Source organism: Suncus etruscus, chromosome 10, assembly GCF_024139225.1.
Source record: "Suncus etruscus isolate mSunEtr1 chromosome 10, mSunEtr1.pri.cur, whole genome shotgun sequence".
Taxonomy (NCBI): Eukaryota; Metazoa; Chordata; class Mammalia; order Eulipotyphla; family Soricidae; genus Suncus; species Suncus etruscus.
The window spans coordinates 92876704-92891824 of record NC_064857.1 but is presented as its reverse complement, the minus strand read 5'-3'; the positions used below and the strand labels follow the sequence as shown (position 1 = coordinate 92891824).

The 15121-nt window shown below is 39.1% G+C and overlaps 1 long non-coding RNA gene across 1 annotated transcript; it reads right to left on the bottom strand.

Moving 5' to 3' along the window:
* Positions 1 to 10269: 10269 nt before the first annotated feature.
* Positions 10270 to 12980, bottom strand: LOC126020927 (uncharacterized). Its single transcript, XR_007499616.1, has 2 exons — positions 12951 to 12980; positions 10270 to 10730 (listed from the first exon to the last, which is right to left on the bottom strand). It is a non-coding gene; the product is annotated as an uncharacterized LOC126020927 (long non-coding RNA).
* Positions 12981 to 15121: the final 2141 nt, after the last annotated feature.

Here is a 15121-nt window from a genome sequence, read left to right as displayed (position 1 = left end):
ATAGTGTTGGCAAGACTTAGGTGCTCTGTCTTCCCCCCCTCCCCAAACATCTGTTGTTAGTCAGTACTAGTCTAATTACAAAAGGCTAATTCTGAGTTGAATTCAATAAAATGCAATAGCTCTTGTTTTCTGCATGTCATAATTTGAAAATGCTGTTTCAAGTGTAATATTGAATGTTTAGGAGTTAAGCTCATTCAATGGATATGAACTAGTATTTTCAAACCCCTTAGAGTCATAAAATAAAAGGTAGAGACAATAAAAGTTAAATAAAATTGCTTTATGAAGAAAGAAGAAACCATCAAGGACAGGGGAAATTCCTCTCCAAGTATTTAACTAAAGAAGATGAAGTGTGTTCCATGTGATTCCAGAAGGCAATCCCAGGCTCAGTTGCCCAAAAGTTCAATTTAACACACATTTTTCTAATTATTGAGTTACCCATACCAATAGGTTTTCTGCAATGTGGTGAGTTCTCTATCACTATTTAGAAGGTATGTAAGAATTAGGGCCACTATTAAGTAAGAACATTTTCCTCCACTAATAAGCCTTGAATACTTTAATAAGCTACTAATAGCTTAATATATATATCTTATTTTATATATAGAAGTTTTATATATTTTTTCTTACTTTGTCATCCCCCCAATCTTGTTCAACCTAGGTTTCAATGGAGTTGAGTTGAATAAATGAATTACTATTTTGGAAAGGATTTGTTCCTTGGTTAGGAAACTGAACTAGGACTCAAAAGTTCCTTCCAATTCTTCTCCTATGACTTTGTGATAGATATATTTTTTAAAGAAGAATATATAGCATATGGTAAACTATAGTTTGCAAATGGAAAATATCTGATAATTTAACCAGAACTACATTATATTCAGTAATGGATTTTCTTTATAACAAACAACAGAGGAAAATAGAGTTGGCACATAGTAGATCACTTTGATATTTTTAATAGTCTCAGTCTGGATTTTATTTATTTCGGAGCCAACAATTTTCAACAGCATATTTTCCATGTTTCTGACTGTAACAAGACAGTTTCCTTCGTTGTTCCATTGTAAATATTCCCTTTGTCAAAGCCATTTTCTAATCCTGAGATTGAATCCTATACATTTTATCTATGACCTTTTGATTTAATTTCCAATAGCTGAAGATATTGGAATTGTAAATTTCTCAGAAGCTTGAAAACGTCTTGTCTCTACTGCCCCCAGTGAAATGAAGCCCATTCCATTTGCCAATAATTATTTTGTAAGTAGGGTTGAATTGAACTTAACTAGCCTTGTGAAATGTTTAAACTTGCACAAACAACTCCATTTTTGTTCAACCAATAGCACTTTACTTTGCTAGAATTGCTCTGGACACTGGCATTACAAATACTATTAAAACTTCATGTTTGTCAATTAGACAAGCCAAAATAAAGAACAATCAAGTTGATATTCAATTAGCAAATTCTTTTAAATTATATGGCTGTGTAGCGTTAGAGTATTTTTTAAATCGAAGTCAGTTTTCTCCACATAATGCATTTGATTCTGATTTTATCTATAATTCTTAGAAGTTATATTAAAACAGTAATTATTAAATGGTTTAAAAACCATTTTTAAATGCTAGAAAATTATTAGAGGAAAGATTCCATATATACCTGAAGTTAGGATTATTTCCACACTGCAATTTTGAATAATACTTTGTAAAAGAAAATAAAACAGCTGATGAACTTTTTCAAATACAGTGTATATAATATATTGTTAGGAAAGGATTTTCAGTATTATTCTGTGTTTAAGGTCAGTGAGCACTACTGTAAATGTCCCCTACAGCCTGGCCTGTCAGGAAAGATTAACGGGACTATGAGATAATCAGACTTTCCAAAAGTATGACAGATGACCTTGGGTTTGTGTCTATTTTACTTGGTGCACTGAGGTATACAATACCATGAATATATAGGTATTTCAATACTGATTCTTGGATACAGCATTCGAAGCACACCTTATACCAGATTGTCCTTTTCCCTCCACTATTGTCTTGGAGGACCCTTCCAACTATTCTCTTCCCCACATCTTGATAAGCATAGTTAGTAGACTAGTTCTGAGGTACTGCTGCTTAAAAAAATTATTTCTATATCTTTCTTTATATCTCATATGAAAGAGTTCATTCTATATGAACATTCATTCATATGATGGACTTCATGAAGCATGATACTCTCCAGTTCCATTCACTTAGAGGCAATTTGCCTAATTTTATCTTTTGGATTTATTGTGTTTTATGATGATCTTTGGGTTTGGGTTTTTTTTTACCTCCCTCCCCATTTATTGTCTTTGTTTTTATCTAGTTATCTGTTCTTAAACTTCGTTATAAAAAAAAAAAACACAATACAGGGGCCGGAGAGGTGGTGCTAGAGGTAAGTTGCCTTGTGAGCGTTAGCATAGGACGGACCGCGATTCGATCCCCCGGCGTCCCATATGGTCCCCCCAAGCCAGGAGTGATTTCTGGGTGCATAGCCAGGAGTAACCCCTGAGCGTCAAACGGTGTGGCCCAAAAACCAAAATAAATAAATAAATAAATAAAAATACAAAGGGGCCGGAGAAATAGCATGGAGGTAAGGTGTTTGCCCTGCATGCAGAAGGACGGTGGTTCGAATCCTGGCATCCCATATGGTCCCCCGAGCGTGTCAGGAGCAATTTCTGAGCATAGAGCCAGGAGTAACCCCTGAGCACTGCTGGATGTGACCCAAGAACCAAAGAAAAAAATAAAAATAAAAAACAAGAAAAAACAATACATGGGGGCCAGAGTGATAGCACAGTGGTATGGCGTTTGCCTTGCACATGGCTGACCTAGGATGAACCTCGGTTCAATCCCTGGTGTCCCATATGATTCCCCAAAGCCAGGGAGATTTCTGAGAGCATAGCCAGGAGTAACCCCTGAGCATCACTGGGTGTGGCCCAAAAACAAACAAAAATTATTTAAAAAAACAACAACAATACATGGCCATTAGGTATATAACAAAATGTTTTATATCACTTGTTAGGGAAATGCAAATCAAAACAATTAGATACCACCTAATACCTATAAGACTGCATTAAAAAAATAAAGAATAAAAAGGTACTGGAGAGATAATACAGAGGGTAAGGAACTTTCCTTGCATGCAGCTGACCAGCATTTAATCTCTAGTACTGTATATGGTCCCTAACGCCCCCCCAGAAATGATCTCTGAATGTAGAACCAGGAGTCAGCTGTGAGCACAGATGATTATGACTCTAAAACAAACAAACAAGTAAACAAAAAAGGGGGCTGGCATGGTAGTCCAGAGGATCCGGCATTCACCTTGCATGCTGCTGATCCATGTTTGATCTCTGGCATCCGACATAGTCCCTCAGCACTGCCAGGTGAAATTGCTATGTAAAGAGCCAGGTGTGGCCCCATAAATACAAACAACCTGTGTATTTATTTACTGCAGGTGATAATGTTGATTGATTCAACCTTTTAAGAAAACAATATGGACACTTCTCAAAAACTAAGAATTGAGGCTCTAGTAAAATTTATCAATTGCACTTCTGGGCAACTATCCCCAAGGGTCCCAAAAAATATTTAAAAAAGACATGTAATGGGCCAGAGTGTTGGCACAAGAGGTAGGGTGTTTACCTTGTACATACTAACCTAGGAAGAATCGAGGTTGGATCCCCCAGCATCCCATATGGTCCCCCCCCCAAGCCAGAATCGATTTCTAAGCACATAGCCAGGAGAAAACCCTGAGCGTCACCAGGTATGGCCCAAAAACAAAAAACAAAACAAAACAAAAAAGACATGAAAGCTCCTGTGTTCATTGCAGCAATATTCACAACAGCCTGGGAACAATCTGAATGCTCTCTAGAGCCTTACTTTGCATAGCACCTTCAAACAGTCTTCTCTAATCTTACCTTCAAGCTGAGATAGATGTAATTTTTATTGTTTACAAGTTGTAATTCTTTTTGTTTTCTTTATTTTTATTGCAATTAATGTGAATTACAAGTCTTTGACAAGTGTATTTCAGGTACATAGTGACAGTGAATTACGATCATTCCTACCAACAGTGTTGACCTCTCTACACCGTAGTTCCCAGCATGCATTTTATATCTCCACGTATAGGCCCCTGGACTGCTAGTATATTAGGGCCATTTTGTGTATAGCTTGTTATAGTTTGGGTCTCTCGATTCTATTGTCATTGACTTTAGTTTGGGTATTTAGGTCTGACTATTTTTTATTTCTACTCAATGCTCCTGAGACCATTTGGCCCCTGAGTCCCATTCACTTTTTTTTCTCAATTTGTAGGAAGAAATAAAAATATAAAGCATAACAATATGATTCATGTTCTATGGTATAAAAAAAGGTGGATGCTCCTATCTAGAAGCTATAGATATAAATTAAATTAAGAGAAGAAAAAAATAAAAGAAAAAAGGGGGAAAATTGTTTTAGTTTTGGGTTTGGTTTGGTTTGGGATAGGTGCAGTAAATGATGGGGAAATTAGAAAGGAAGTTTGTTCCCTTGGCCTAAGAGATAGAGGGTGTCTCTACCCTTGAAGTTTACTGTCATAGATTGACTACAGGCTTGGGGCATGTTAGTTGTCAAACCCCAAGGTCTTTCTTTATGGTCCCAGAAACATTCTGCTTTGTCACAATTCTCAAAGTCAGTCTTCTATAATTAGAGATCTTGGTTTTTGGACAGATCTTAAGACAAAGGGTTTTCTGATCTGTGTGTGTGTGTGTGTGTGTGTGTGTGTGTGTGTGTGTGTGTGTGTGTGTGTGTGTGTGTGTGTGTGTGTGTGTCAGAAGTGGGATTCGAGGTCTTCTGATCTCATCTCACTGTTAGGTTGTGAGGAAGGGCAACCTGCCCTTAGATAGAATTGTTTTTGTTGTTTCCTCATTGTCAGGGTGTCGTATGAACCTACCAGAGCACAAGTTGGCACCAGACCGGTATTAGGGCCTCCTCTGGGGGGAGTTTGATTCCTGGTGCTGGTAAAAGGAACTTTGCCAGTTCTTAAGTTTGGGATCCTGGATTCAGATTGGACTGTCAATGTCTGATCATTTGTGGTTTAAGTCAAATCCTCAAGACAGATGTTCAGGGTAAAAGGCTCCCCAGCATTATAAAATTTATGGGTTCTACTCTCTATTAGATAACAATTTATTTCTATACATATTTTAGTGTGCCTATGCAAAAAAACAAAAATAAAAAACTGATGCCATATTATGTTATTGGTGCTTTTGAGGGTAAAAATAACAAGCTATTGTTATTTTTATTTTATCTTATTGTTTTGTTTTATTGTTTATTTTATTTTATTGTTTTGCCTCTCAGGGAGGGGCAAAAAAATAGCAATCTCTGTGCCCTGGTTTTGACCTGAGCTCTTATCCCAAGCCAAACTTTTCTGCTAGAATTTCCTACTAAGCAGAACCAAAACAAACAAACAAATAAAGGGGGGGGTGAACAAGGGAGGCTACATCTACATATGAAAATAAACAATAAGAGTTATAACTATTAAGGAAATAAACATACAAAGAAAATATCCCCATTAAGTCTTCTGATAATCTGAGGGGGGAATAAGATTCAGGGCACATTTTTTATCACACCCTAGTCTTGTAGAGTCTTAGTTTGCAGCAGTTTGCAGGGGGTCCCTCTGGAGCTGGTTTCTGTATCAAGCTACTGTCCACATTGAGGGGTGATGGGAGAAAAAGGGCTGCATAGAATGAGTCGGCAGGAGTGGTGGCTGCAGCTTCTTGCTGGAGGTGAGATGTGGGGGGACTGAGAAAGTGACCTTTCACTTTGGGAACAGGATGGCAGCTTACTGGAGCAGGGGGAAGACCCATGTTCCTGAGGAGTTAAGAATTGAGGGTAAGGGCCGGAGAGATAGCATGGAGGTAAGGTGTTTGCCTTTCATGCAGAAGGTCATCGGTTCGAATCCTGGCATCCCATATTGTCCCTCGTGCCTGCCAGGAGCAATTTCTGAGCATGGAGCCAGGAGTAACCCCTGAGCACTGCCAGGTATGACCCAAAAACCACAGGAAAAAAAAAAAAGAATTGAGGGTAAAGAGGGCTAAATAGGGAGAGATAACCGATCAGTTTTGAGAGGGTGAGAGGATAGAAAGAGTTTTGTAGGATGGTGAAGGTGGAGACAATATATAAAATGTTAAGTTTATGTACAATGCAGATTAGACAAACAGAGAAGTCCATCACACACACTCATACCCACTTAAATACAAACATTAGAGATCTATTTGTAGGTTATAGTTGGAGGCCTGCCCCTTATAAAATGGGTAACAGTACTTAATAAAAATGGGGCTGACACATTAGAAGAGAAAGGTTTTTCAATTTCTAGGCACTTCATCAATGGCACTTCATCAATTTCTAAGCACTTCATCAAAGGTATGTGAAGCTTTTGGGGTTAGATTGTGCATGGTGTATTTTAGGATAATTATAAATTTCACATCTAGAATATTAAGCAATATGGTAGTGAGCACTATAAGAGGAGTCTACCCCATGTAGTATCATCCACCATGTCTTTCTTATGAATCAAGATTCCTTTTCTAAAAGGAAACTGATAGTGAAGGGATCATGATATAATAGTAACATAGTTTGAATTGGGAAAGAAGAAAAAGATAATAGTAATTTGTAAAAATATAGGTAATGAATATGAATGGGGTCTGTAACAAAAGTCTATGGTATGTAGTTGCCTATTTCAGTGGTCTCTATGGACATAAGCATTAGGTCATGGTAGCAGACTTAATTAAAAGGAAAATAGATAAATTGAAGTACTTTGTCAAGACATTGTCATAATTTGTGTACTAAGGCATGATCTATCCAAGAGAAGGTTCCATATGCACTGGAGAAGACTATGTTTTCCTCTTTTTGAGGGTGGAGGACCCTGTATAAGTCCATTAGTCCTAGTTTTTCCAATTTCTCATTTAGGGCTCCTATGTCTTTGCTAGTGTTCTGCCTAGTGGATCTGTCTAATGGTGATAATGATGTGTTGAAATCTCCCACTACTATCACATTTTCATCCATATGTTTCTCTAGGTTTGTGAGCAAAAGCCTTACATATGTTGCTGGCTCTACATTTGGTGCATAAATCTTGATCAGAGTATCTCTTGGTCTAATGTTCCCCTGGTCAATATGTAGTGTCCATCTTTGTCTTTGAGTATTTTCTTGAGGTTTAATTCAATTTGGTTTGATATAACTATGGCTGTCCCAGCTTTTTGTTTTGTTTTGTTTTCCAGTGACACATATAATTGATTTCCATTCTTTTATTCTCAGCCTGTGCCTATCCTAAAATTTTAAGTGTGTTTCCTAAAGGCAGCAGATAGCTGACTTTTGTTTCCTGATCTAATTCTCTACTCTGTGTCTTTTAATGGGAGAGTTTAGTCCATTGACACTTAACAAAATTATTGAGAGAGGGTTGTTGTGCTGTTATATTGTGTAGGGTTGTTTTGTTACAACTGTGTGTTTGATTTGTGTAATTGATCTTTGAGTAGTTCATTTAGAGTTGGTTTGGACAGTGAAAATATTATGAGTTCTTTTTTGTCTGAGAATATTTTTAACCTTCCATTCCATATAAATGAGAGTTTTGCTGGGTAATGAACTCTACATTGAAAGTTTCTTTCATTCAGTAGTTTAAATATGTCATTGCACTCTCTTCTTGCCTGAATTATTTCAAATGGAGAACTGGTGTGATTCTTTTTTGTTTGTTTGTTTTTGTTTTTGTTTTTTGTTTGGTTGGTTTGGGGCCACACCCATTTGACGCTCAGGGGTTACTCCTGGCTATGCACTCAGAAATCGCCCCTGGCTTGGGGGACCATATGGGACGCCGGGGGATCGAACCATGGTCCATCCTACTCTAGCGCTTGCAAGGCAGACACCTTACCTCTAGGGCCACCTTCCCGGCCCCTCTGGTGTGATTCTTATGTTCCTTCCTTTGTAATTGAGATTTTTTTCTCCCTTTTTGCTTTGAAGAATTTATCTCTCTTTTTTTGTTTGTTTGTTTGTTTGTTTTTCCATTTGGATTATTATATGTCTTGGTGTTGATCTGTTGGGTCTATTTTGTTTGGTACTCTTTCACCCAAGAGGGTTTCTACCATAGCCTCTTACCAGAGAGTGGGAAGATTCTCTGCTATTATTTCCCTCACTACTTGTCTTCTGTTTTCCCTTTTTCCTCCCCTTCTGGCATTCCTGTAAGTCATAGATTACTTCTTTTGTCTTTGTTCACTAAATACCTTGCATTTTTCTCCAGTATTTTGTTTCTCATTTCTTTATTGTCTTCTTTGTTGTTGTTGGCTTGTATCTGGTCTTCAAGTTCAGACATAAGATTCTTCTGTGTGTAATTCTGTTATTATGGGTTGCTGGCATGCTTTTTTAATTGTCTTAGCTCCATTTGTACGGATTCTCTCATCTTCTGATAGAGTTTCACTTTGAATTGATTGAATTGTTTGTCCATGGATTTCTTAATTTTTTTGGCTATTGATTCCTTGAATTCTATTGCTGAGACATAAAATGCTGACCTTAGGTCTTCATCTATAGGATTTATGTGCTTTGGAGGACTTGGAAGTTTTCTAGAATTTCTCTCCATATCCCCAGCTGCTAGTGTCTTCCTTAGCTTCCCCATTGTTCTTTGCACTGGGTGGGTTGGAGTGCCAGAGTTACAGGATGTTTTTAAAAAGTGGTCTGTTTAATTGTATAAGAGGCGATTGGAGGTATATCTGGTGGTTTATTTTAGGTAAGTGAGGTTACCCAAGTATGATAGAAAAAGCGTTCCAAACTAGTTTGCTGGATCGTTATTCTGGTTTGGGAGCAGTATAGTTTCTTAGGGAAAGAAACGTTAGGCCCAATCTGCCTAAAACCATCTGGTATAAGCTTAAGTGTCTGCAAGGTTTGTGGGGCAGCGAAACTATGGGCTTTCTTTCCTCTGTGTGTGTAGGGTTTTGGTATTAGTAGCTGGGAGGTCCAGAGGCTGAAAGGTGGGGGCACGGCTGTTTTGCATGCGCCCTGAATTTAAGAGGTGACTGGGGGGGTTCCCTGAGCCCTACCCCAGCCAACCTAGGGTCTTCGAGGAAGGGTGGGGGGTGTGCTGTTCCCACCTACCTTTCTTTCCTGTGAGGGCCTGGGGCTTTGGTGTTGGCTGTTGGAGGCGAAAGGGTAGGGAAGCTGGCACTAGTTGTATTTCTTACAAAGGTCTCTCACTCAAAGACAGAGAATTCAAAATCTCAGACATTGGGATCTAGGACATAACCCAGGGGTCAGGGAAAGAGCACTTCCATCTTACATAAAGAAACCCTGGCTTCATCTTCAGCAAAATATGGTCCCTGGTACAAACAAAATGGCATCATTGCAGGGCCTGAGCATACCCTGAGCTTGCCTATTGAACTGTCCTGTCTTGTTGGTCCATCAACTGTCACTAGCAGTGACCTCCAGCCTTCTCCTAAGAACTGCTTGGAAATTCCCTCCCCACAATGAATAATAAATATTTCAGACCTTCTGATAACACAAATCTACTCAACTCACTGGGTGTCCAAAGAGGAGTAAATAAAATACTACATACAAATGCAAAATAGGGGACCAGGAAGGTAGGGCAGATGGCTCAACAGGGTAGAACACCTGTCTGGTATACTCAAGGCCTTGAGTTTGAAACATTAAGCACTTGCTTTACGTCACTTGGATGAAGCCCTGGGGACAGAGGTGAATAAAGTACACTTCCTTGCCTTCAAGAGCTTGAAGAGCTGGGCTGAGCAGTTATGTCATGGTGGGATCTTTGGTGGAGACTTCAGTAGATTTGCAGGCTCCAGAAGCAAGAGGCAGGCACTTTAGTTCCCACCAGCCTTAGAGACAGGGACCAGGGCCAGTTGTCTAGTAAACTTGTCTTTGGCATCTGCAAGGCCTCATGTCTAGATCTTTATGAATCATCAAAATTAGAAACACATTCTCTCTTCACTCCCCTGTATTAGGCTAGAAAAGAGTAATTTTCAGTAGTGACTTTCTTTCTGAGTTAGATTCTAATTTAAAATGAAATGTACCCTAAAATCCGATATTTCAAATAGAGGCAGAGGTGCTTCAAGCAGAACGAGACAAACTGGGCACCCTCTATTCACTCCAGACAAGACAATTCAAATTGAGAAATCATAATTGAAAGGTTCATGTGGTTTTATGGATTCTACAAATGTCAGACCAATATAATTTCTAAAGTTCATTTTAAATGTTGACACACAATCTAAGCCCATGGTTTTTAAATGAAAGTGTTATAGACACCATGTCAAATAAGAAAATCATAAACATTTTCATAGTATTTTTATTTGGCAGAAACTTACTATAAACTCATCAGCCATCTTTCCTTTTCCCAAGCCCACAAAAACATGACATCTTCTAACTTCTCCTGCAATTAAGAAGGGATGTTGGGAGGGATCCTAAAAGATGTGATGCTAACAAAAGAGTTGCATGCTATTCTCAAATATCGCCAGAAACAAAACAAAGCACATGCAATCATCCACACACTTTTTACCACCAAGAATCCACATCCTTGGTTCTCAGTCTTGGCTGCCAAGAGGGATGATGATCCAGGAAATTGCTGACAAAAAATATCCCCTCACTTAAGCTGTACTACAAGTCTTCCCTTTTAGAAGAGAACCTTTACAGCTGAAGTCCTCTTGCAACCAGTGGATCAGTGGAGCAAGCGCTTCAGGTAACCCCGATTTGCATCAAAGGGAGACACCTATTTTTCTTAATCTTTAGGGCTCCTGTGAAAACCAATCAAGGATTTCTGCTGTGTATCCCCAAGTAATCACTGGTCTGCAGATGTCTTGTGTTACCACATAGGTACAGCACCCATAGCCTTTCTCAACCCTAAAAACTCTGTTCTTAATTAAATTTGGAGGATCCAGATGCAGTAAAATTTCCTGGTATGCATATTCTCAGAAAATTTTATGCCTCCATACTCAACTATTGACTATTCTCATGCTAGATCTTGAGGAAAACTTGAATTTATTGACCTAGAGCAATAGAACAGTGACTCAGAACAGCATTTCTCAGCTTGGAATCATATGGTTCCAGTAGCCCCCAAGATATTCCAAGGACCCAAAGGTGAAATTATATAAATTGTGGGGAGAAGTGTCATGAATCTATAAAGTTAGAAGACAGGTTAGGGACTATAGGAAGAAAACATGGTGGAAAGGAAACCACCATCAGGAAAATATTGAGGACCATTGGCTTGTAGCATATGTCTCCAAATTTACATGTGCATGATCATGAAATCCAATCTTCAGTGTCCTGTTTGCACCAAGTGCAACTGAAGGCTTTGCTATTTGAATAAGGTAGCTCTGTTGTCTATAATCCTAGACATTCTAGGCATGCACACATTTATGCACATGCAATTACGTGTATGCCCATTCACATGTATGCACATATACTTTTACATGGACACACAATCAAAATTCTTTTTAAAAAATTTTAAAATAGGGGGCCGGGCGGTGGCGCAAGAGGTAAGGTGCCTGCCTTGCCTGCGCTAGCCTTGGACGGACCGCAGTTCGATCCCCCGGTGTCCCATATGGTCCCCCAAGCCAGAAGCAACTTCTGAGCGCATAGCCAGGAGTAACCCCTGAGCGTCAACGGGTGTGGCCCAAAAACCAAAAAAAAATTTTTTTTTAAATAATTCTAGATTCTGGAAAGATGGATTAAGTCTTACAATTAGCTGACCAGGATTACCATGTTCAATATCCAGGACTTCACATGGCCCATGAGTTCCACAGGAAGTGATCCTGAGTAGCCCCTAAATCCCACTGGGTTTGGCACATACACACACACTCCAAAATTTTTTTTAGTTTTTTAATTTGGGCCACATTCAGCAGTGCTGGCTCCTGGGGTTATCCTGATAATGCTCAGGCCTAATCATTCAGAACTCTGGGCTGGGGAGGAAATGAATTAGGGGCAATACCTGGTAGTGCTGGAGAAGGGGAACACTACAGCACTAGGTATCAAACATGGGGCTTTCCTCTTTTCCTCTTAAATAATATCCTCAACTCAATACAGAATTGTTCTGGTTTATTTTGGTTTTGAACCATTCCTGGCAGTGCTCAGGGTTTACTCCTGGCTCTGTGCTTAGGAGCAGACTCTTAATGTTCTCAGGGGACTAGATATGAGATGCTAGATGCAGGGGAAGTTCCCTATTCACTCTCCTATATCTCTAATCATCAAGATGAAAGTTCTTGTCTGAAACTTGGGTAGTTCTCATGGAAACAACAGGCCTAGTTTTGTTTTTGGTTGTTTTTCTATTTATTTATTTATTATTTGTGGTTTTCGGGCCACACCCGGTGATGTTCAGGGGTTATTCCTTGCTATGAGCTCAGAAATCGCTCCTGGCTTGGGGAACCATATGGGACTCCAGGGTATCGATCCTCGATCCTTCCTAGGTTAGTACATGCAAGGCTAATGCCCTACTGCTTGCGCCACCACTCTGGCCCAGGACCAGTTTAAAGTCTATTTCTTGCAAAATGTGGGCAACTGTCCTAAGAGTAAACTGGAAATAGACCTAGTGAATTCAAGTTTCTTCATAACATTATTTACCAAAGTGGAAATCTAAATGAGTTCTTTTGTAGTATGCCATTCCTTGGAACAAAAAGAAAAGCACCCTGTTTTTAGGAACTACTCTGCTCTCGGGAAAGTGTCAAGTTATGTGGGTTCACGTTTCCTTTCATTCTGCTTTGTGACCTCAGCTCCATCCCCTAATCTGGACCTACTGACACTCCCTGTGGCCTAGTATCATTGTTCAGGTCCCTGTAGTATATTGTGTTACTCAAAACTTAAACAATGCAAACCAACAAGTTTTTTGAAAACTACAAAAATAATAGCAACAAAGACCAAAAAGAACTATAAAAAAAAGGATTATCTTTTCCTGATATAAGAATCAGAAGGGGCTGGAGCAATGGTGCAGTAGGAGGGCATTTGCCTTGCACACGGCTGACCCAGGACACACCACAGTTCACTCATTCCCCGGCATCCCATAGGGTCTGCCAAGTCAGGAGCAATTTCTGAGTGCAGAGCCAGGAGTAACCCCTGAGTGTCACTGGGTGTGACCTAAAAAAAAATCAGAAGAGGACATTTTGAATATCCGAATAAGGAAGGCCGATCATATTCCCACACATGTCAGTATGAGTAACCCTTCAATCATAGATGATGGAAAGATGGGAAAAATTATTATAAACACGTTCAAATGTTATGCTTCATTAAATTGCATATGTGGGGCCGGAGAGATAGCATGGAGGTAAGACATTTGCCTTGCATGCAGAAGGTCAGTGGTTCGAATCCCGGCATCCCATATAGTCCCCAGAGCCTGCCAGGAGTGATTTCTGAGCGTAGAGCCAAGAGTAACCCCTGAGCGCTGCCAGGTGTGACCCCAAAATCAAAAACAAAAAACAAAACATAAATTTCCTATGTTAAATATGAGATATCCATTTTTAGTGAGAAAGATGTTTTCTTCCTATCTGTTACTAATAAAAGTTATGTAATGCCATTTCATTTTAATGCTATTTTAACATTATTTATTCAAAACCCCCAAATATTTTACCTGCTTTGAGCAGTCACTAGCCTGTATTGAAATCTGCTAGAGAAGAGCTTTTCAGATTTTAGTGGATAGACATTGCCAGTGGATCCCGTTAAAATGAAATTTTATGTCTAACTTATTAAAATGTTATGAATTTTCAGGTCTGGGAGACGATCTGAAGTTTTAACTTTTTTTTTTGGTTTTGGGCCATATCCAGTCATGATCAGTGTTACTCCTGGCCCTGCACTCAGGAGTCACTCCTGGTAGTGCTTTGGACCAGATGGGATGCTGGAGTTGAACCCAGGTCAACCATGTCAAAGAAAAGTGCTTTATCCACTCTACTCTCAAACCAGTGATCCCAATTTTTTACAGTTCCCCACACAATATCCATATTGTTCCAATAAATATTTATTTTCAAAAGCATATAACCAGTTTGCATATGGCCAAAAGAAAAAAAAACACATTTTGGTATTTGGTGTTTGCGTTTTTTTAATTATTTATCTTGGTGGTTGGGTTTTGGGATCAGATTGAGGAGAATATCTGCCTTCACTCACACACCCCCTAGACTGGGGTCCTGGTCCATCCATCACTAGTTCTAGTTTAATATCCAAATCTAGTCATTACCCCTCCCAGCCTGCCTTCACACCATATCTACAGTTCTCAACCTTATTGAGAAAATTTGTCCCTAAGCCCAAAATTTCAAGAAGATACTGGAATGTGTACTAACTATGTGGTTTCCAAACATTTTCACTCTCCATAAATAAAATATAGTAGGGAAATGTTCTACTCTGACAACTGTTATTTTCTTTTTTGAGAGGGGATCACACCCGACAGTGCTCAGGGGTTACTCCTGGTTCTACACTCAGAAATCACTCCTGGCAGGCTCGGGGCACCATATTGAATGCCAGGATTCTAACCACCATCCTTCTGCATGCAAGGCAAATGCCTTACCTCCATGCTATCTCTTCGGTCCCCCAACAACTGTTATTTTCTAATGTCATATGTGTATGCATGCACATAGTCAGACTTAAATAAAGTCCACATAAAATTTTCCCATGAAAGTGATTACTTTCAACAGACAGCATTGACTCTCTACTGTCAAAGAAATGTGAGTACTTTTGTCAGAAGAGGGTAACCTTGTCACATCTAGAAAGCTTGACAAGCACTATATGACTTAAAAGAAGCTTCAATTCTTTCATTAATTATGGATATAGTCTGATGTTTTTAGATAAACAGTGGTGTTGGCTTAAAATGATTTTGAATAATACATCATTCTCTCATTGCTCTTATTTTTAAAAAAGAAATGTATCCATCTTTTAAAAACACATCAACACAATTCCCAAAATCTCAACATACCAATCTGATGAGATGGTTGATCCTCATCAGCTTGATATTTTATACTAGGCAGATGAGTTTCATCTTTCTACTTAGTTTCAACATGCAACTCATGTCTTCAGTTCATTTATAAAACCATGAAATATGGTCACCTCCAGCATGGTTTTCTCACTATCTAATTCCAGAGAGCTTATTTATTGACTCCTCCCTTCTACTTCTGGCCTGTATTGGTCATAAACCACAAAGGCACTTTGATCC